Here is a 15,112-nt window from a genome sequence, read left to right on the forward strand (position 1 = left end):
TTGTCTCTTATAGAGTAAAATATACAGTCAAAATGATTTTAAAAGAATGACAATGATTCCCTTAGCTTACATTACTATCTATCATCAATTTAACTGTATAAACATTTATAGATCATTAGAGTATGTTTAGTACTGCTCATATCAGTTAAAATCTATTGACCAGTTATGCTATTAGATGCTGTTGGAAGAATTTTATGTGTAATAAATTAATCCATATTTCAACCCCATGAATATAATTTTCCCTGACTTCCAGTTGAGAAGACTGAGACATGGAATGGCTTAAGAAATTTACCCCTGGTCACACAGGTTGGAAATGGCACAGTGTGCTTTCAACCCAGAATTTCTGGCTCCAGAACCTTCAATCAAGAATTGAGGGAGGGGCATATTACATAATTATTTTTATGAGCAGGAAAGCTTACTGGAATATGGGACTAAAAAGAAGGGAAGAAAGGGCAGGGGAGGAATGGAAGGAAATCAGTACAGTGGGAAATGTGAGGAAGGAGGGCACGAGAAAGAGCAACAAATGCAATGAAGACTAATTGAGCATTAACAGACCATGATGATTGGGCCTAGCAATTAATGGGTGACTTTCTTTAGAAGGGCTTGGCCAAGTACAGAAGGTGGATGCCCCTGACAGGAGAATGAGAAAGACAGGGGAGGTGACGTAGTGAAGAGTGTAGACTTCTTCTGAGCGGTCCGTACGGAAATGTCATTGAGGGTAAATAGTAAGTGGGAAAGGGTATTGTGGCTGGTGATATTTCTGTTTGGGGGCAGCTTGTCTGTTTTGGGGGTTAGCATGAGAGAACCATGAGTGTCTTTTATGGACAGACCAAATGGAGCCAATAGAGAGCTGCAGATTTGTGAATATGCCTGGTTACAAAATAATCTTGCAGACCATCAGAGCTGCCTAAAACAAATAGAGCATGGAGCAGGGACATGCATCTTGGAACAGGAGGTGTGACACTATTTCACCCACTTTTCTACATGTTCCTCCCAAGCCACCTTGCCCCGGCATTTCATGTAGACCCCGATCCCACAAGAAAAGGTTAGAGGCACATCAGAATCTATGCCTTGGACGGAGCTGTCTGCTGATGAATTGAGTGTGAATGAATCAGTTACAGATGGATTGAATTTCACTGGAAATAAACATGAGTTTAAGAACTGGCAGAGGAAAAATGCCCAAGGATAAATCACCCTGTGCCAAGTGAACATTGTTTGAAACGTTCATTTTCCAGCCTGGCTCCTCAATATTCCCATCCATCCTTTTGGCCTTTTTTAACCTGCTCCCAATTTGTCTGCAGAGATGGTATTTTGGGGCCTTTGGAATGGGTCTAGGGGAACCACGGGGCAGGAACTGCTGGGAAACACTGATTCAGGATTCGTATAAGTATTTCTTTGTCGACATGGGGTCGGTGGGGATGCTGGTGAGAAAGGATGCTGGGATGCCTCGAGGGTGTCCTTCTTCTTTAGCTACCCAGAGTCAGACATGACAATGTATCTGAATGGAAAAATTCTTGGGTTTCAGAGTCAGACTGACCTGAGTCCAAATCCTGGAAACACTATACATTACCTGAGGACCCTTAGTCAAGAGACTCTACCTCAAAAGCCTCAGTTGCATTATCTGGAAAATGGAAATAAAAATTGCCTGACAAAGACTACGTATCCAGAAAATACAAGTCGGTTGTCTATGCAGAGAGGATCACAGCTCTGCAAAGCTGTATAAAAATTAGAGTAGTGCTTTCCAGATAGAGTTTCCTGAGGCAGAGACTCCATGGATGGGCTGCAGAAATCATACCTTTTCCAAAGTGTCTCAGCTGATTCTGATGACTGGTTACTAAACTAAGAAGAACTACTAGAGTACAAAGAAGGGTAGGAAAAAGAAATCTACACATCCCCAGTGTGAGCTGAGCTGTCTGAAGCCTGCTCGCTCCCCCTGCTCAAGGTTAACATCCTGCTTCTCCTTGCTCTCAGCTTAGTGGGACCACAGGATTCCACAAGGGCAAAGTAAGTATAGCGTAATTAAAATGCTGGTCCTAGTGATGATGTGGCCTTTCAGTAAAGACCTTCTCAGCAAGAGGAAAAGGGGAATATTTGAAAGAACACTAGAACAGGCAGTTTAATCTCAGTTCAAGACCCAAACTCATCACTCATAGCTCTAGAAAATAGAAAACTTACCTACAGTTCTTAAAAGGGGTTGTTTTGAGGAGTAAATGAAATATTACAGAGAGAACACCCTGACATTCAGTAAATAACGGCTTCTGTGTGATTATTAATAGTCCCAAATTACACACCAACTGGGAGTGGCTACATGAGGTTCTAGCCAATCAGGCATAGGCAGAGCTGTTGGGAGGGTGTCAGAGAATGGCCCTTAAGAAGGGTCCATTCAGCCATCAAATATCTTTTATTCCATGCCCTTTCTCTACTCCTTGTCTAGCCCCTACTGTAATACTGAAAGTGGCTCAGTTATTTTGGTTGCAAACATGCCAAAAAAGGGCTGAGCAAAAAAGGCAGGAAAGAGCCTGGATTCTTCTTGGTCTCTTGAAATAGGTATAGAAGTTCTGGATTGCTTACTTCTAAATTCTTGTTATATATGACTAACAAAACTCTTGATTTATTGGTAACACTTATTTTAGGGGAATTCTACTACTAGGAGCCAAAGCACTTCTTGATGCTTGCGCTATAAAACAACACAGAAAACTCTGAGTTCAAAACATGTAAGATAAATACTGTATGGTTTCACTTCTATGTGGAACCTAAAAAAGCTAAATGTATAGAAGCAGAAAACAGGATGGTGGTTACTGGAAGCTATGGGGGTGGAGTAGGGAAAATCGGGAGACATTGGTCAAAGAGTACAAACTTCCAGTTGTAAGGTAAGTTCTGGGGATCTAATGTGCTGTGTGGTGTTTATAGTTAATAATACTACATTATGTACTTGACACTTGCAAAGAGAATAGATCTTAAATGTTCCTAACCACTCATAAGCATATATGGCAATGATGTGATGTGATAGAAGTGTTAGCTAACACAATAGTGATCATCATTTTGCAACATATAGGTATATGAAATCAACAAGTTGTATACCTTAAACTTACACAATATTATGTGTCAGTTATATCTCAACAAAGCTAGAAAAAAAGAAATAGAAAAAAATGATTTAAAAAAACATTATGCGATAGATTTTGCCTTGCAAATGGGAGTCACACGCTAAGACTCTAAAGTAGGTGTTTTCTGATGGCTGGATTCTAAGGGAAAATGAAGGGTCAATGCTGTTTAGGTCAAAGCTGGCTTAGAAGTGAGAGGACTAAGAGCCAGAAACACTGAGTCAGGTACTGGAGGCTGGTGTTAGAATTGATGATGAGATGAAGGCAATCTACCCATCGGGGCTTGAGGGAGATGAAGGTGAGCCAAGCTTGCGTAAGTGAGACAGATGGATGGTTGCGTGGGCAGGTGATTATGGTCCCAGAAGAGGTATTGGGATGATCAGGCTTAGCTTTAAGGCACGTCACTGGAGAGTTATCCAAGCAGAGAAGCTTTTTGGAGGGAAAACAAATCCCAGAAGCTACTAGTTCTTCAGGCCTCATTTCTTTACCTTTAGAAACAGTATTTTATACCTATCTAACAGAGAGAAGTTGTGATTATCCACTGATATACATGATGTAAAAATTCTCCAACAAAGGTATATAAGGTATTATGATCACCATCTACCTTTCTCAGGGATCCTGCTTTATATTATGGGAATCTTGAAAATAGAAAAGGTTAAATAAGTAAAGAAGAAGAAAAGGAAGAAGAGAAAGAAGAAGGAGAAGAAGGAGGAGGAGGAGAAGAAGAATTGTATTTTGTTGATTATCTTCTATGTACCTAGCACTTGATATACATTATTTTAATCCTACAACAGACCCTCATAATAGTTAGTATATTTTAAAACTTTAAATTTTTTTCAATTATAGTCTACATTTAATATTATGTTGTAGCTAGAATTCTTTTCAATTTAAATTAAAAAAAAACTGATTTCCAGAGCATTTAAGTGATCTATCAATATCACTGAGTAGTGGAATTGGTATTAAGGGTAAAATTTTAATACGAGGGCCAGAGATTCAGTCATTCAACAAGTATTTATTAAGTACCCACAGTGGAGCAGTGCACCGTTCTCTGTGCTAGGGATGCAATGTGTATAAAGGAAGACAAATATTCTGCTTTTATGGGCCATTCCACCCACTGGGGATAAAGCATATTACAGAAATCTGGCTGATGCTGGCTAGAACCAGACCATGAGGAGGGCGCCTCTTCTCTTCACTTAGGGTTATTCCTCCAGATGGGTGGCCACTCATTTCAACCTCCAAGAATGTCTTCTCACTTCGCCTTGGTACTTTATCTCCTCTTCCCATGAAGGCAGAACCAGAAGGAAAAGGAAGGAATCAGAGGCTAATAGGGTCGGTTAGTTAGACAATTAGCTGGGTGTCAATTGCAATTCTACTGTCCTGCCCAGAAAGCAGAAGAGAGCTAGAGTGGGATTGCGCTCTTATTCACATCAGCCTAGGACATGTTGGTATTCAGTAAACATGTCATTGTAAGGCCTTAGATCAGTGATGTGCTCAATTATGCACATTTCTTCTCAACTCCACATTTAACAAAATAGACTACAGCAAGTAGCAAATACTATAAATCAACCTGCCCCCCCCCCCAGAACTGGTAGTTAAATGCTTACCAGCATACTACTAGAAAAACAGCATTTCGCTCTGATTCCTAGTTTCTCCATCTGTAAAAGGGGAGCAAGTGAAATTATTTTTTATTGAAATATATTTGATATATAGCATTGTATAAATTTAAGGTGTACACCCTATTGATTTGAATGACATATTTATATGCTGTAACAATTGCCATTGTAGCGATAGTTAGCACCTCTGTTGCATCACATAATTATCACATCTTTTTTGTGATGAAAGTGATTAAGATCTAGTCTTTTAGCAAGTGTGATGACTATAATACAATATTAACAATACTATTGTCTATAGTATTTACTGCCTTAGATCTCTAGGACTTATTCATCTATACACTGGTTTCGAATGTGTGCCCTTAAATAACACCTCTCCTGTTTCCCTACCCCTTAGCCCCTGGTAAATACCATTGCACTCTGTTTTTATGAGTTAAGATTTTTAGATTCCACATATAAGTAAGAATATATAATACTTGTCGTTCTCCATTTGACTTATTTCACATAATGTTCTCAAGCCCATCCATGTTGTAAAGGAGAGGTTTTCCTTTTTTCTCATGGCTGAATAGTATGCCATTGTGTTTATGATTTTAAAGCCCCTATCAGCCTGAGTGATGTATCAGGAGAAGCCATGGTTTGGAGCAGTGCGCTCTTAAATTCTAGATGCTGGTCACACACGCTTTGCCCATGGGATACTGAACAAGTTATGGTATTTGCCCCTCTAAGCCTCAGTTTCCTCCTGTGTAGAATAAAGCTACTAATGCCTACATCATTAGGTCTTTCTGTGCATTAAATGTAATAAAATGTATAAAGCACAGGACATGAAGAAGCTAGTAAGTGTTAGACTTTTCCTATTTCTTTCATTTCTGTGAGCTATAAATGAAAGAAGAAATGAATATATGAATATTCATCATTTTTCCCCCTGGTTGCTTTACTTGTTTTCTGCTTGGATCCCTTTGAATGTTTTGGTGCTCTTTTATTAATACCCACTATTTGCTGTCATTTTCGTTGGTATTATACATCCTAAATTTTTACTCTACAACTTTAATACTTATAAAAAATCTTCTAAACACAACATTGCGGAGGCATTTTCCCTTGGAAGGGACAAGAATGCGTGCGTTTATTCAACGGCTACTTGGTAGCAGGCATTGTGTTGGCAAGTTCCATATTTCGCCCATTAAGCCTTTTCAATAAGAGCGGGGTCTACAGCTCAGAAACATTTTCTTTGGGTATCTGCAGAAGCTTTCTTGAACCGCCAGGGAGCAGTAAATAGCCACCATTCAGGATTCTGAAAACTACAAGTAACCACTATCAGTTTACTGCATTTCTCTGGAGGATACAACATGCTGGCAAATATTTTCTAAGTCTCCCCTGCCCAAGTCGTCACATGAAGGTAGCCGCTGAAGTGAGGGACCTGTGAGCCAAAGCAACGTGTCACCTCTAATTTTAGGCAGCCACCCATAAGAGCTGCAAGAATTTGAGTAAGCAGAGATACAATTTTCAAGTAAGCATGGAGATAATATATTTGTGTCACTGTCCTTTAGAGAAGAGGAGACTGAGGCCCAGAGAGAGATGGAGACTTATCCCAGGTTACTCAATAAATTGGTGGCAGAGTGGGAGCCAGAACCTATGTTCACACAAAGTCACTGGTCCACAAATAGGTACTTATGTGTGAAAGGTTTACTTATCATTCTTATTCAGTATTGTTAAATAGGAGAGAACTTTTTCTTCATGGTTTTAGACAAGTCTGGGTTTATTGGTTCTGAATAGAAAAAATCCAGAAAGTCAGATAACATGTGACTTATCAAAGGAAAATGTCAGAGTCTTTTTCGGGAACATAATTCTGGTGGCCACAGATAAAGGGCTCATTTCATTTTGAAATGGCACCCAGAGGGGACTCTCACAGGTCATCGCATTTAGATTCCACATATAAGTAAGAATATATAATATATAAGTAAGAATATATAATACTTGTCGTTCTCCATCTGACTTATTTATAATGTTCTCAAGCCCATCCACGTTGTAAATGACAGGTTCTTCTCCTTTCTCATGACTGAATAGTATGCCATTGTGTTTATGATTTTAAAACCCCTATAGCCCTGAGTGATGTATCAGGAGAAGCTATGGTTTGGAGCAGTGCGCACTTAAATTAAAGTCTAGATGCTGGCCACACACGCTATAGTCCAACGCTGAATCAGGCCTTATCTTAGAAATGGTGGATGTGAGTCGAAATAAGATGTAATATCTCATGGATATAAATAAGATGTAATTCCTGCTCTGAATAAATCTACAGTTCAGTGACACGCCCTGGCAAAGGGCTGGATAATTGCAATACAGAATCATAAATTCTGTGCTTGAATACACGCCAGACGTTAAATTCTAGTTTTCCCTCTTCTTCATCAGCAAGGTGCATGCCAGGAAACTAAATACAGTAAAAGCAGTTCTCTGACAAAGGGCAGGAGCAGAGTAGGGCACCTCAGAAGTACGGATACATGTGTGGATATACTGGAGTAACATAAGGAGCCTCCTTTGGAAAGGTAAATCCCTCCTGAGTCACTTTGGTTAGAGACCCTCAAAAGGAAGCTGAATTCTAAGGACACATCTTCCGGAGGAATGATGCGGAACCTCAGTCTGAATCTATGTATCTGAAAACCTTGCCTTGTCTCTTACGTGTGCTGATTCCAGGAGGGGAGGGACACAGGGACTTTAGGGAGCTGCTACATCAGGTGTCGTCACCCATTTGACTGGGCTTCTTGAATCCGGGTGGTAACCTGGGAGCAGGCTGGCTGTGTACTTGGGAAAACTAACCATGCGCCCTTCACAGAAAATGCCCAATAGGGGAGGGGGGCGTGGCCTCTCCTGGTTCAGAGGGTGTGAGCATGTTCTCCCTGGAGGAACCTTAGCAGGGGCACAGGGGCTGGAACGTGAGGCTCTGTGGAGAGGTGAGTCCCCGTGGCCCCTCGGAGCAGGGGCTAGGGATTTCCAAAGTGACCGATTGGGCAGTTAGCCGTGGCGGAAATGTCTGTACTGGACACCGCTCCTCTCACGTTAATTTAGAGGTCAGCAGGGTTTTCCTTTTGGATTTTACAAATCCATGTTTCGTTGGTTGCTGTCATTTTGCTTGTTTACTTTGAACAGTTTTGGGGGCAAAGGGTGCTCTAAAAACATGAGACTGTGCAATAAGGAAGTCATATAATGAAGTAGCAGGCAGTAATGAAGCCATTGGGGGCCTGGGAGATTCCTTCAGGACGTACACGTGACCATTTTTGACTCTGAGTCCAAGAAGCACTTCATAGAGGTTAAAGGATACTGGAAATGAAGTCTGCCATAGGCACTTCGAGGAGGAATCCGCGCTGTACCTGCACCAGATCAGAATCCGCGCTATGCCTGCTCCAGATCAGAGAAGCCCTTCCAAGCAGAGGAGCCTATAAGTGAGTGCAAGTGAACTCAGGAAAATCATCACCCAGGGGACACCCGTCCCGGAGAGCGACCTGTGCACAGGCACAGATGCCTGCAATCACACCCGGGCCTCAGGTCTCGCTCATTCACCTTCTGTCATTGGGGTGGGGTGGGGGTGGGAATACAACTTAGAGACTAGTGGCAGGAATTAGTTTTGTTTGTTTTATTTCTTTTAGTTTGTTTTTGGCACAACAGATTTGGAATCCCACCTGGCCAGAGCGCTGGATTCAAGGCAGAATGAATTGGAGAGGCCTGTGGCCTTGCTCCGTGGGTCAAAGTGTTTTTTTCTTTTTAATGGGAAAGCCTACCAGAAGGAGAGCCTCTTGGCTTCTGCAGAATGAAAGCTCTGAATGTTTGGGGCATTGAGTGGCATCTCCGTCCTGAGCTGGAGACCTGCAGAGAATGGGTCAGGGAATGGATAGTCATTTCCCAGTCGCTGTTGACATGGCCTCAACAGGGACCTAACCATCAAACAAGGCCCTAACCGTCTCGGGGCAGACAGGGCAGGGCTGTTCTCTGACGGTGAGGAGTGCCGCCTCCCAAACAGGCGATGCTGGTCAGTGGGGAGCTGGAGCCAAACCCAGACCTGCACCTCCGGGTTGGGAAAGCAAACTGGGTCCTCCTGCTGCTTTCCTTCACTTCCTCGCCTCTCCATACGCTTGTTTAGCCCAGCTTATCACAGAATTTACTGAGTTGGCTTTGAGCAGCGTAGTCCAGGCATCATCACCTGAGGTCACCTGTGCTATCCTACCCTTGATAGCTCACCTAAGTCACACTGAATAACTTAGAATACTCTGCAGCCAGCATGTGTGCCCTCAAGTGTAGCCCTGCAAAATCGGCACATTATCTACTCATCCACACAACTTCCCATGTTCTTCCCATCCCTATTCCTGTGACTGAGAGAAGTCCCATGTCTTCCTCGGGTTTTGGCATAGAAGCTACCTCCTCCAGAAAGTCTTCCCTGACTCACACGGAATAGAGTTTGTTTCTGTGTTCTCTCTCAATTTTCGTAGCACACTTCTTTACCTTAACACACTTCTTTGCCTTAGCTCCTAATGTTAAAATTGCCTGGCTGTCTACCTGTGGTCCTCACCAGAAACTTAGACCCTAGCAACTAAGAAGTAGGGTTGCCTTATTGTCCATCACCTCCAGCACCAAGAAGGGCATTTGTTGACTGATGTATGATTTAAAATTATATTGATTAGATGAGTAACTAAATGAATGATTCAACAAACAGTGCAGATAATTTGTGAGAACTTAAAGAAAAAAGGTGAGGACAGGTGTAATAATGCTCCCAACACCTGCCATGTTTCTGTACAGCTTAGGGCCCCTCAGATCGGTCTCTCTCAGGCAGTCCCATGCCCAGCCCCTGCTCAAGAGGTCAAGCAAGGTCTGCAAAAGCAAGGAGCCTATTTTCCTCTGGAAAGTATTTGCTGCTCCTGTTTTGCATTCTTTCGCCTCTGACGTTGTCGGTGAAGCCAGGAGCTTCTGTGATCTCTATTAGCACCAGGCTGTGTGAACAGACTCCAGGCCAGAGTTGCAGCTGTGAAGGTCCCCCTGGAGTTCTGAATGCATGCAGAGAGAGCAGGTGGAATTTGCTCTCGCTGTGAGCAGGCAGGGCGGTCAGAGTAAAGCAGAATGAATGAGTCCACAAGAGGAGTGGGGTCCCTCAAAGGCAATGGGACCTGGCAGAAAAGACACACATCCCATAATTATAATGCGGGCCTGATACCAACTTCCATAAAATCTTGGGCAAAGTATTTCTTTTTTAACTGTAGCTTCTTATCTGCTAAATGAGACTAATGGTAGTATCTAACTCTTAGGTGTGTTCTAAGGATAAGATGAAATACACTGCTCACAAAAATGAGGGGATATTTTATTGCTGTATATTCATTTTGAAATATCCCCTCATTTTTGTGAGCAATATAATTCTCGTGGACTCTTAGATGAGTTCTCAATATTTTGTTGTCTTTCTCTCTCTCTGAATCAGGGTTCTGCAGAAAAATAGGACCAATACAAAGGAGAAATACAGAGGCAGAGAGAGAGAGAGAGAGATTGATTTTAAGGAATTGGCTTATGACACTATGGAATTTGGCAAGTCCAAAATCTTAGGGTGGCTCGCGGGTCAGAGACCCAGGGAAGAGTTGAAGAGTTGATGTTGTAGCCTGAGTCCAAATGCAGTCTGCTGGCAGAATTTTTTCTTCCTTGGGAAAGACCTTTCTTCCTAAGGCCTCAACTGATGGTTGAGACCCATGCCCTTTATGGAGAGTAAACTTCTTTACTCAATGTCCGCTGATATTAATGTTAATCTCATCTAAAAAACACTTTAGCAGAAACATCTAGAATAATGTTTGACCATATATCTAGATACTCTAGACTAGGAAGTTGACACATAAAATTAACCATTACTCTATCTCCCTATCACATTAAGTGTATGAATGAATCAGGGATTCCCCCTCCTTTAGTATCGTATGACCCCACAAATCTGATAACTACCACAGCATCAGGGACATTCTCTACATTTTAATTTTCCACTATAAATGCCCAAGAAACAAGGACCTAAGAATACAAGCCAGTACTAAGAATGCACTGTATGAAAGGCATTGATATATTACTAATTCTCTTCATCAAAAGATGCATAACAATGTCCTCTAAAAGTAAAGCCCAATCTGATTATTGGAAATGTGTACAGATAGCAACTTGTGCAATAATTGTGCCAATCAAGGACCATCTGCTACCAGGAATGATGATACCAGAGAAACTCTGATCATTCATCCTTCTCACCCCTTCTTCCATCCAATTGAGGTTGTCATTGCTCGGGGACAGCAGGCTTAAAGGAGACAGGGGCATCAGACACGGGACAGCTCTGCTGCCAGATGCATGTCTTCTGTTGACAAGCTCAGACTCCCCCTCCTGCTGGCACATCAATGCGTGAGGAAGCTATTCGGGCACTGAGCCCCGCCCAGAGCAAGGGGGCCAGGGCTGCGGACGCTGCCCTCGTTGGCCAACCCACTTGGGCTTTGGTCAAGCAGCACACAGCTTACCTCCTTCCTTCTATAGATATAATGGGGCCATGCTTGAGTTCCTAGCCAATCAAAATGGGGCCATGCCAAGCTTTCCATAAATCCTGCTAACTATGTATTTATACCAAATAAGAATTTTCCCTCAGATCTAGACATTAGCTACGGAACTGACTGAGAGTATCTGTTTCTAACTCACTGTGTTACTGTACGACACAAGTTGAGACATCATCTATTCACTAGCTGTCACGTGCACTGAGCATGGTATACTACTGTAATGTCCGTACCTTTATGCTACCCAATCTGATCACACAGCCCCATGTTTCTGGTAGCAGCATCCCTTTTTGATGACATTGTCATCTCTCAATCTATACAGTCCTGGTGGGAGGAGACCTGCCATTCTTTAACTTCCAGTTATGCAACCACAGGGACATCTAGGTTGGACCATTTGTTATGCTGGATCTCACTGAACAGAGAATGGCCCAAGGTGCGTGTGTGTGGTGGGCGGGCTGGGGGGAGGAGAGAGAGAAGGAGGAGGAGGAGGTGTATGCATGGACAGAGTATTATAGATGGTTTATGTTTTCTGTGGTTTTGAATTATATTCTTCTAAATAAAGAGAAAAATACAAACAATAGAAAAAATTATATATATATATATATTCTAACAGAAGGAATTCAATGTTGCAGTTTAATAAATGCTATTTTTATTCTCATGGTTTATTTATTTATTTATTTATTTATTTTAGAGAGAGGAAAGAGAGAGAGAGAAGCAACAGGAGTGGGGGGGAGGAGCAGGAAGCATCAAGTCATAGTAGTTGCTTCTTATATGTGCCTTAACCAGGCAAGCCTGGGGTTTCAAACGCATGACCTCAGTATTCCAGGTCCACCACAGGACAGGATAAATGCTATTTTTAGTATGAAGTTAATAATATTAAATAATAATGATGATAACAATAAATAAAACTAATAGAGGGAAATCTCATGAACATATTGAGCTAAAGAAGCCAGACCCCAAAGCGTGCATGCTGCAAGATCCCATCAGTATAAAATTCCACAGTAGACAAATGCAATCGATCAGAGCTGTCAGAAGCCAGGAGCGTGATGACCTTGGTAGACAGTCCCGGAAGGGCAGAAGAGGAGGGCTTCCGGGTAGATGACAGTGTTCTGTTCCTCATCTGGCTCCTGCTTCCAGGTGTGTGTTCAATTTGTGAAAATTCATGGAGCCATGCACTTGTGATCTGTACACTTTTCTATATGTGTAGTATACTGCGGTGGAATGTTAATATTTTTAACATTGTCCTGAATCGCTGACATCAATTGTTGAGAAAAGATGGCTAAGTTGTTCTGGTGTGCTCAGGGGAGAAGTACCCCATAAATCTATTAGGATGTAATTCATATCTTTCTTTTTTAAAAAAAAAAGTTTCAAACAAGTCCTTACTAGTTTGGAGATGAATGACTTTTGCACTAGCATTTTTCCATGCTTCTTTCTTTCTGCAATTCTCAGCAAAATGCTCTGAATCTACCCTTCCTATAAATTACCGTGGTGGTAACGGCATGTTTTTCTGGGCCTTGTTCATGATCTACGTTCTGAAAGGGTCGTGAGAAATCCGATCTGCTTTCTCTGAATGAGAACTTAGGCATGCCCCGTGGTTACGCCAGGAGAGAGCAGTAATTACAATGCAGCTCTATTGTTTACAAGACCAAACTGAACTGCACAGACGTAAAACGTTTCCAGATTTCAGATGTAATATATGTAAATGTAATGAGTACAGCAAAATGTTACTGTTTAACAACCAATACCATTTTTCCTCTTTAGGAGTAAATTATTTTTTATTGGGTAAATGTTCCCTAATACATGTCTGTGATAGAAATCGAGGCCCCAAGAGCCTTGATGTTAACTGATTTCAGGAGTTCAGAGGAAAAAAGGCAAAGTAGCTCTTCGTTACAATGGGGGAGGAATGGATTTGTGGTTTGGGAAGAAAGGGAAGCTAAGAGAGTAAAGAGTATTCAGGAAAGATGACTGGAAGTTCTTGGTAGTGTGGAAGGATATTTTTAAAATGGAGATACAGGCCCTGGCCGGTTGGCTCAGTGACAGAGCGTCGGCCTGGTGTGCAGGAGTCCTGGGTTCGATTCCTGGCCAGGGCAGACAGGAGAAGCACCCATCTGCTTCTCCACCCCTCCTCCTCTCCTTCCTCTCTGTCTCTCTCTTCCCCTCCCGCAGCCTAGGCTCCATTGGAGCAAAGTTGGCCCGGGCGCTGAGGATGGCTCTGTGGCCTCTGCCTCAAGCGCTAGAATGGCTCTGGTTACAACAGAGTGATGCCCCAGATAGGCAGAGCATTGGCCCCTGGTGGGCGTGCCAGGTGGATCCCGGTCAGGCGGTCAGGCGCATGTGGGAGTCTGACTGCCTCCCCGTTTCCAACTTCAGAAAAAAAAATACAAAAATTAAAATAAAATAAAATGGAGATACACTACTGTATTGCATTTTGTTACTTGAATTAATTTGCTATGAATCCTACTTTAACCTCCACAGAGTGCATGACTGCCTTGTGTGGTGGGGTTTTGTGGAGTCTGGAGACAGGACTGCGTTTCCCCCTAAGACTGGCATCCTGCATGTTATCAGAGCAACAGAGAGCAGAGGAAGAAGGAGGTAGGGGATGGAGGAGGCCTGGAGAAGTGTGCCTGTTGAACATTTGCCCCGGCTTTGACTTGCACACCCAGGGAAATGCACAGTCATAGGATGGGAAGAGAGGAGGGGGTTCCGGCAGGGAATCCAGACGGCAACTGAGTTAACAGAAATGTGAGGGTGGGATCATGCTCCCCACCACATTGTCCATGGATGGAATTTTACTGTACTCCGAAACAGACACAACAGCTAGACTATCCTCATCACTCCTGTAGAAGGGATGGCTGCGCTTCCTTTCACAAGGCAATGACTCATCACAGATTTGAGAACTTAAGACGTGCATACCATGCCTTGTGCTAGGTTCTGGGGATGGATACGGTGCTGAATAGAAAAGGCATGGCCCTGGCTTTTGTTGAGGCTTATGGTCTAGCAGAGGGGGAAGCAATGAAACAAATTATGACACAGGAGTCACATTCCATGGAGGAAGTCAAGATCTTATGGGGGGAGTCTGTAATAGAAAGTGCAAATTTCATCTGGGGAAAAAAATGCACTATAATAGGGAAGAGATGAAGAAGGCAAGCTATGTGCCTCAAGTTGCCTTAAAGATCACAAAGGAGGTATGAAAAGTTAGAGGCCCTCAGGTGATAAAGGAACCCAACCTGGGGCAGCCCAACCCATTTTAGGTAGCTTGTCAAGTACTCTGAGTAATCCACCCGATTTCCTTGTAGATCTGTCTTCATAAAAATTATAAAAAATGATTTGTAATTAATTTGTTATATTTAATTAGTTGTTTTTAAATGGTCTCACATTTCACAAGTAATTCTTTTGAAAAGTTATTCAAATCATTAATGCTTTCTTTCTAGAAACAAAATGTTAAGTGATAAGACACCTTCTGCTTGACTTCACATGAAGGTCAAAGAAATAAAATTCTGTTATTATACACATTATGCCTATAATCTTTTTATAAACAGATAACATGAATGTGATCTTTAAATTCGAAGTTTATGTTGTAAAGAGCTAGAAATAAAACAGAAGAACGAGAGATTTTTTTCCCTTTAGGATGACAATATTAAAAATTATGAACAATAACTAATTATGGCAAGATAATTTCAAAAGAGGAACACTTGCTGAGAATTTAAATCAGTATTTTGGGGGGGATGGGGAGAATTTATACAAAATGTAAACTTTATCCTTATATCCAAGAATGTTATTTTAAAGATATTATGCTCAGATCTGTTTCCATATTTACATACAAATATATGCACATGACTCCCGCAATGACCCCTCACCCACATGATGG

This window comes from Saccopteryx bilineata, chromosome 2 (genome assembly GCF_036850765.1).
Source record: "Saccopteryx bilineata isolate mSacBil1 chromosome 2, mSacBil1_pri_phased_curated, whole genome shotgun sequence".
Lineage (NCBI taxonomy): Eukaryota > Metazoa > Chordata > Mammalia > Chiroptera > Emballonuridae > Saccopteryx > Saccopteryx bilineata.